Source organism: Stegastes partitus, unplaced genomic scaffold, assembly GCF_000690725.1.
Source record: "Stegastes partitus isolate 25-593 unplaced genomic scaffold, Stegastes_partitus-1.0.2 Scaffold339, whole genome shotgun sequence".
Lineage (NCBI taxonomy): Eukaryota > Metazoa > Chordata > Actinopteri > Pomacentridae > Stegastes > Stegastes partitus.
In genome coordinates this window covers 61,458-69,387 of record NW_007578070.1, presented here as the reverse complement: position 1 = coordinate 69,387, position 7,930 = coordinate 61,458, and the positions used below count along the sequence as shown (strand labels likewise).

Sequence of the window (7,930 nt, the reverse complement as noted above, 5' to 3'; positions counted from 1 at the left end):
TTTCACAAAATCCAACAGTGCACAATCACTGAGGGAGAGGGTGTTAGATAAGGACTCGTTCACATGTTACGTGTAAAACATTTGCCTGATACTCATTAATTCATCCACTCAGTCGCAGGAATAGATGAACGCTGAAAGTACATGGAGAAACGGTTAAGCCCCTTTCAGTCAGACATGCACTACCTTCAGTTAGTCTGATGACAGTTTCACATGTTCGGCACCCACCTGCCACTCAAAGCAGTCATCCCCTTTGTTATGCATAACTTTAAACCTTAATATAACAGATGAGTTAAAGTTTCACCCCCTGTACAGTCATCATCAACAATGAAATTAGCTACAGACACCATCATTGTTTTTTGACTGTAAACATGTTTATTTGGGTATTTTAATATCAGGATCTATGGGGTTAGACTCCCATTTGAATGATGCCTCAAGTTGCCATTCAAGGGTAACAACTTCATTTTTCAACCTGGAGTTTGCAGCTTGGTTTCTACATGCGGTGGAATGTACTCCCAATCTAGGACAGCTAAAGAAGTGTCAATTAAAAAGCTACACCAAATCTTAGACATCATGTGGAAGCTGCAGGTTTGACTGCAAAAGAGCAATTAGTTTCAATGAAAACATTTTGCACAAAAGGCTGGTAATTGGTGCAGCGCAGAGCTCGGAGAGCTGCTCTCCCTTCACAAAGAGGATGAGCTAACCAGGCAGCTTAATGGGGTCGTAAAGATCTCATTCATTAAATGTATCCCACTGTACTGTCTAGTCTCAGGTGTTAGATTTTAAAAACTGTGTGACTAGTGTAGGTCTTCCCCCAAAAGTCTTGCCACATCTAAATAAAGTCGTATAGAAAGTAAACTACTAACATTTGTTTTATGTAAGAAGCTATATGAGCATTTATTCAGAATTAAGTTTTCACTGGCAGATGAAGTCCCATATTCACTCTAACTTTATTTCTAGTGTAGTTTCCATGAGCTACTGGCGCAAAAATATCTGGAAGGCTCTGCTTTGTTCATTATGCAGCCGCTAAGACGTTTGGTGCTGTGCAGGTACAGTATGGGGAGTTTATCATAGTGTCGAGGGGAACTGCTGAGTTGCTCAACGTTACACGCAGCAATATGATCTATGATTAAACACAACTCGCTCATGCAAATACAGTCTCACGCAACAGTCCTGTAATAAATCCTACTGTTTAACATTCAGTTTTCTTAGTAGTTGTCAAGTGTTGGAAGGCGCAATTTGTGCTGCTGTTGAGCTGCACTGTTTTGTACACAGAGGTGCCTCTGTCAATGCTAATTCATACTTCAACACCCACATACGTGTCTGCAGCCTCAAGGATTAATGTTACATAAATTCTGTCATGCAAACAAAATCCACGAGGGACTCTCACACTGTTATCACACTGCCTGAGCTTGTAGCCAGGAATACAAGTTGCTTAAGACAAATGTTTGGTATGAGAAGAAAATGTACAAGAAGTCTGTCGACCCTCCACACCTTTAAAAATCCTCATTAACAGAGTTACAGTGGAAGCAGTCGCTGCCAGATGTTGGAGATGCTTTGATTTCATCAATCAACACAGTGGGAAGTTCTAAATTCTCTAGAAATCCTGTGCTATGTCCACACACTGTGAAACAATCAATGGCATGGCACTATAGCCCAGTCTGTAAAATCTGTTATGTCCTGTTAAAACTGCCCCGTGTATTTTTATGTGTTTGATATGCGAGGCAAAGGGATTTTCTGCAGAGCGGTGCCAACCTAATGTTGTATGAACAGAGCCACATGCACATTCGCTATCCACTTATCAGTCTGTGCACACAAATGTGGAAAGCATTAATTGTCTATTCTTGAGCCTAGAAACAAGAAACACTAAACTTTTTAACAGCACCAAAGTCTGCTGCCTCTTGAAAGATCATTGAGTTGAATCTCCACCCATCCAACACAGAACAGAAACTGAACGTCAGACGCTTCGTGAAGAACGTACTCACTGAAGGACTGATCAGGCTGCCTTACTTTCAGTTTTGTGCGCCTAATAAACCAGCAGCCGACGGCAGGAAGGAGACTGATGACACGTTAGGACCGGATAAATCAATTTACCACGCTCCGTGTTTATTATGATGACAGTACAGCTGCCTCTTGCAGTTTATTTACACTGTGCTGGAATAATAGGTTTGGCTTAATTGGCTGCGATAAAAAGGAAAACACAACAAAACTGAGAAAACAGAGGTGAGAATATCCTATTTACGCCAGAGGTTCAAGGGAGCAGAGGATGCCAGTTGGTAACCAATATAGCACATGACTGCTCACATTCATTGCATTCACATTCCAGGGATGATATAAGTCTATCAGCAGACCTCCTCTCAGCCCACAGACAAATAAAAGACGTCCAGCAAATCTGGTTTGTGTGGAATCTGTGTTTACACAGACCAATACACTGATTAAAATGTTCTTGTCAGGCCTTTGATTTAATGTAGCTTCCTCAGGATTATCCTGTGGCCTACATGATGCTAGAGTCTGTGTGTGCGTGCATGTGACGGTGGGATGGAATGGGAAGATGATATCTGCTTTAACAAAGGCCCGACTCATAAGTATGCATCATGGTAATGCTTGAAGGTGGTCCATTGTCTAGCATTTTGGGGAGGCGTCTTTGCTGGCAAACCACATAAATTTAGCTGGCACTTGAAGCGGTGAACTCGTCTGTACTTTGCACCGCAAACAACGCAAGCAAAATCAGGGCTCCAGACTGCGCCATTTGGGTCACATTTGTTTTTTGAGAGTTTGCAAGTTGAAATTTCAACTGGTCGCATTCATGATGATCATTAAGCTGTACTAGCATCGCTGTAACTTGCACAGGTAGCTACTGTGTTAACCACAGTGGCGTAAAGCAGCACTTTTATAACTTTGGACTTTGGTATTTACACCTAAAAATGCAGTCTTCTCATGAAATGTGGAGTGCACCTGCATACGCTGTTTTCTATGAGTGGAACAGCGAAAGTAGGTGGACCCCACAATGTAGTTTCATCTCGGACAAATCTGACACTACAACGCCCCAGTTTAACTATTTACAAAGCATTTTTCGGTCACACACCTGTCTGAGCACCGCAGCCACCAAGCAGCAGCTACCACGGCCTGCAATGTGGGGTGTTTAGGGAACATCGGTAAATTCCAGGGTAAACTGACAAGCAGATCTTCAACAAGTCATATGTTTTGCCTGTGACGAGGTTGGAGGTGCGGCCAATGCTACCGGTAAAAAAAGTTAGTGTTGAGCCCTGAAAATGAAACAACAAACTCACAGTTCAGCTGGCCGACGGGTGACCTCACAACGAATCAGAGTGACTGACAAGTGAGGCCATTGAAGCCATAAAGTCGGAGTTTTTCATCTCAGGCACTGACAGCAGCTGCTCCAATGACAGTGAGCTGCACGACAAAAAAAATACTCTGGGGGGGAAAAGGCTTGTGAGCGGTCTGAAAGTATCTTTTAAATCTACTTTCTCCAAGGTCAAGGATTAAGTTTCCCACTTCTATGTATCCTTGTTTAAAGATGCTAACAACAGTATACTATAACAACATGGCCTTTAAATAGCTTTAACCAGAGAAGCTAAATCTACTCTATCAAGTCTATACCATACAGTGTCTCCTAATCAGATGAATGCTTTCAGGCACATATGGTGTATCTGATGTCCTCAAAAAGAAAAACTGTACGCTGTCGTATGGATTAATCCAGGTCGTAGGCAGCAGAAAAGAAGCTGCCACTGTTACTTTGTCATCTCACGTTGAAATCAGTGCACTGACACTGTGCTGAATACAAGGGATTTTACTTGCTTTTAATCGCTTTTGCATAGAAAGCGTATCCAACACATCCACCATAACCATTATACCCTGCATGTTTCATTACACTTGAAATATGCTCAATGAATTGTCATGAAAGTAATGTTTGCTAAAATAAATTTCGTGCTAAACAACTTTTAGCTTCTCAAATCCACACGGAGTTTTCTGATCTGATAACAGCTAAAATGCACAATCCACAATCCTCCAAGGAAATGTAAAAGACTAAGAAGCCTGGCCAGACAGACGAGATGCACAGTCTTCCTGCTCTCCTGACCTTTTGGTTCAATGCTCGTTTTGCAGTTAGAAAAAAAAGTGGTATTAAAAATGCAGTATGTGTATATCAGATAAAGTTTGGCCCTGAGCTGTATCTAACCCTGTCACGCATGTAGAAGCCAGGGAGCTTTAGCTGCCCAGTTGAGAGCTGGTGTCCTTCCTGTGGTCACGGAGGCTACTGACGTTCAATGAATCTCAGGAGGAAAACAGACTGTGGGAGCTGCGTGATTTAGTATGAGAATTAAAGAAAGTAAATTTTCCATTGAAAGACAGCAAATCCATCAGCAATGAGGGAAACATGTTGTGATGTGATATACATATACATGTATATATTTTAAGGATTCAGTGTTACTTCCATATTCTCTCAATTTCATGACACCGGCTTAGTTCGACCCTTTTATTTCTGGAGCTTTTCCTCCTTGTCCACCTGCCAGTCAAGACTCACAGTAAATATGCCCGAGCTCTTTCCTCCACTTGCCACCAGATTTTTCAGTCGCCTGCAAGGTACAAACACTAAAACCAGGCTCACAATGCAGAAGATTTAGACTGATTTACAAACATTTTACCCCTACAAACAATCTGAGGTTGGACTCAGATTATTTGATGAATTAAGGCTCTACAGGTGCAGCCTGAAACCTCCAGAACTGCTTTCAGACTCATTAAGGCCGCCACAATAACATCCGCCGTGCTCACCGAGCTTCCGTTTCACCCCTCCTGACAGTCGAAAGAGATATCTCTCCTGGGATCTCGGTCTGAACTCATGTTTAGCTCAGATTATGTGGAGTCTGAACCCTACAGACCCACTTCCAGTCTCTTCAGGGCCACCCCGATAATATCAAATGTGTTATTTATATTTATAGGGTTGGCTTTGATATTACTGCTTGTGCCTGGAGCAGCAGACTCTGTTGCCAAGCAATGCTAAACTTTCTCACCTTTGATGTTAATGTTAGCTACAGATATTAAAGCTGATAGTTTTGCTGAAAAATACACCATTCTGATGGGATCCTCCCAAACACTTTGTTATGGCCTTTGCTTTTTCTCGATCCAAAGTATATTTAGCGTTACAGCACATTGTTGCACCACAGTCTCCATTTGGTTTCCATCTGATTCCCCATGAGATCAGGTGAGGTGGTGCTCTGGTCTGTAATTGCTCCTTCTGGCGCAATAGTCTTAAACACATCCTGTAGTGTGTGACACTCCATTATCTTCTAAACTGGCAGTGTGCGCATGTTTGGGAATACCTGTAAAGTTTCTACCTATGTGCAGCCTAGTTTCAAAAACTCAACTCCTGCAGTGTGAGCCCAGCTCCAGGCCAACTCTCTGCTCCCATCTGTCTCCTTCACTTTGTCTCTGGTTTCTTTTCAAGATGTTCCATTGTCTCTCTGCTTCAGGTTCAAACTCAGCCTTTTGCTAATTTTACCAGAAACCCAGCCTCGATCCACACCACCCGCTTCATTCTCCACGCCCTCAGCTCAGGTTCCATACCAGTCTGACCAACTTAGCATCTTCTCTCTCTTAGTGCCTCAAACCACCTCAAGAGCTACTTTAAACACGTCCAAGCCCACTACCTGCTAGAGTTAAGTATTAGAGTCCACTTCTTCCTTGTTTTTACCACCATAAGGTCCATTGCTATCAACATCCAAACACCACAGACCAACAGTGCTCCTTATAACTCTAGACTTGGCCCAGTTTTGAAGCTTCTTCAGTATTCAGTGATAATTACATTGTTGGTTTCACAGATGTTACACTTGTGTCTTTTTTCTGAGGTATCTATTTTATGTCAGACAAGGTAATTGCAGACCCAACAGTGATTTTGCTTTTACTAATGGTAGCTAGAGCAGTGTACAATGCAGAAATCTGCCAGCAGAGAAGAACGGAGAGACACAGATACAATTCATTTCTATCACACAGTATGAAAGTACATGTTGTAGGGAGAATTTCGAACATGTACTTTCATACTGTGCTGGAAAATTGGTTCTGAATGCTAAGAAAATCAGATGCTTTCCAGAGGTAGCTCCTAGATCTGACACATCGGTAGCATTCAAACTAGTATCTTCGTACAAGTACTTGCACAACTGTATAGATAATAGCCTCTGTTTTAACATGCATTTTGAGCATTAAGTGAAAATGTTACATTAGGATGGATTTTTAATGCTGACATAGGGCTTCTTTACATTAGCAATGAGAAAAACACTGGAACATACATGCAACACTCACACTGGGGGGCATAATTTATATGCATGTTGCTGTGTCTATTCACTGTGCAGTACACATCACCGTGTACTATGGATTCTTGGGTTGTATTCAGCCTAGGAGCTGGGTATGTTCATCTAAATAGCGGCTATACAGGGTACATAACATTTGTTCTGAAACTAATAGGTAGACCTTCTCCTGTGTTGAGCCCTAAACCTGTAAAAACCTTCAGAACTCACTATAACTTTGATTTAATCTCTCAAAAGATATGTCATTTTAAAATTGATTATGTTCTAGCTATCTTTGGTCCCTTGGTTGTTTGAATATACTTTACTTTTGCCCTGCATCATTTGTTATCATGATTGATTTTATCTATTTGCAAGTTTTTAATGGTGTGCCTTCTTGGTCCAGTATTTAAAAAAAGAGGGACTCTTGGGATACTAATGGATTAAAAAGAAATCGAGGATGTCTGTTTTTAATTATTCCAGGAAATGAAATGGCTTATATATCACTGGACAACAAAAATTGAACAGAAGATACATAGAACACTTCTTCTAACCCTACAGCACCATCAGTTATGATCATATCATTGGGTGGATGAGTGCTACACTGAGGTCAGTCTGGAAAATCACCATTAAAGTGCATGAGTCCAGCCCTCGGGTCGCCTGTCGAGTTCCTTCAACTGTAATGCCCTCTATTCATTAGCAAACTTCTGAGAAAGGTCAAAATCACAGCAGCTCCTTCACAAAATTCAATTCTGCTTGTGTCACTCACTTCAAAGTATGTTTTCCTGACTTTTAGTCACTCAAAATTAACCTCATTTAACACAAATCACCCCTTTTGCAAACCTGAATATACACTTTGGTTTTTCCCAGTGTACAAAAAAGCCTCAGTAAAATGTTGTGCTGTTAAAAGAGTACAACTGTAGGTCATTTCTAAACTTGTACTGCACCCAAGCGTGTCGAAACAATGACCCCTCTTTGTACTGCATGCCTGAAGCGGCTACAGAATGACGTTATTACGAACAAAAAAAGCCCTAATTTGATTTTCTGTTCATCGTTAGTAATTGCAGTCAGTCATTTGCGAATTAAGACAACGTTGTTTGGGATCATACAGACTTGAACTCCAAAAGATTATCCGTCTGCACATACAACAAATTCGAGAGAAGAACGGCTAAAACAAATATGTTAACTGAAGTTTCTTCTCTCTGGACAGATCAGTGAGATAACAGCTTCATCCCTTTCTGCTGAAGCACAACGTACTGCCAGCCATACATATGAAGTTTCTTCTTGTTTTTGTGCTGGATCACTTTAGGGCAGATACTAACTCTTGGGTTGCGGTCACAAATTACTTAATCAGAGTCTCGAATCACTTAATTTCTGCTTGTAATTTTGTCGAAAATACAACAAAATGTGGTTTAACTGGCAGAATTCTGGAGTATACGTCGTGCATCCCTGAACAAAACAAGTAACTGAATCCAAACGCCACACGTTTAGCTTTACTTTGTCAAGAACAATGCCAGTGTTCCTTAGGGATGAAAATGCATCAACATCAATAATCTAAACCAGCAACATAGTTACAACAATTCAGATGTTCTTTAACCAGACAGGGATGACATAACAAGCATAATAAAGATGAGTTC

At 41.2% G+C, this 7,930-nt stretch overlaps 1 protein-coding gene across 1 annotated transcript in view; it reads right to left on the bottom strand.

Annotated features, from left to right (window-relative positions):
• Positions 1–7,930, bottom strand: part of opn5 (opsin 5) — an 88,009-nt gene that overhangs the window by 61,231 nt on the left and 18,848 nt on the right. The gene's annotated exons all lie outside the window — the stretch shown is intronic.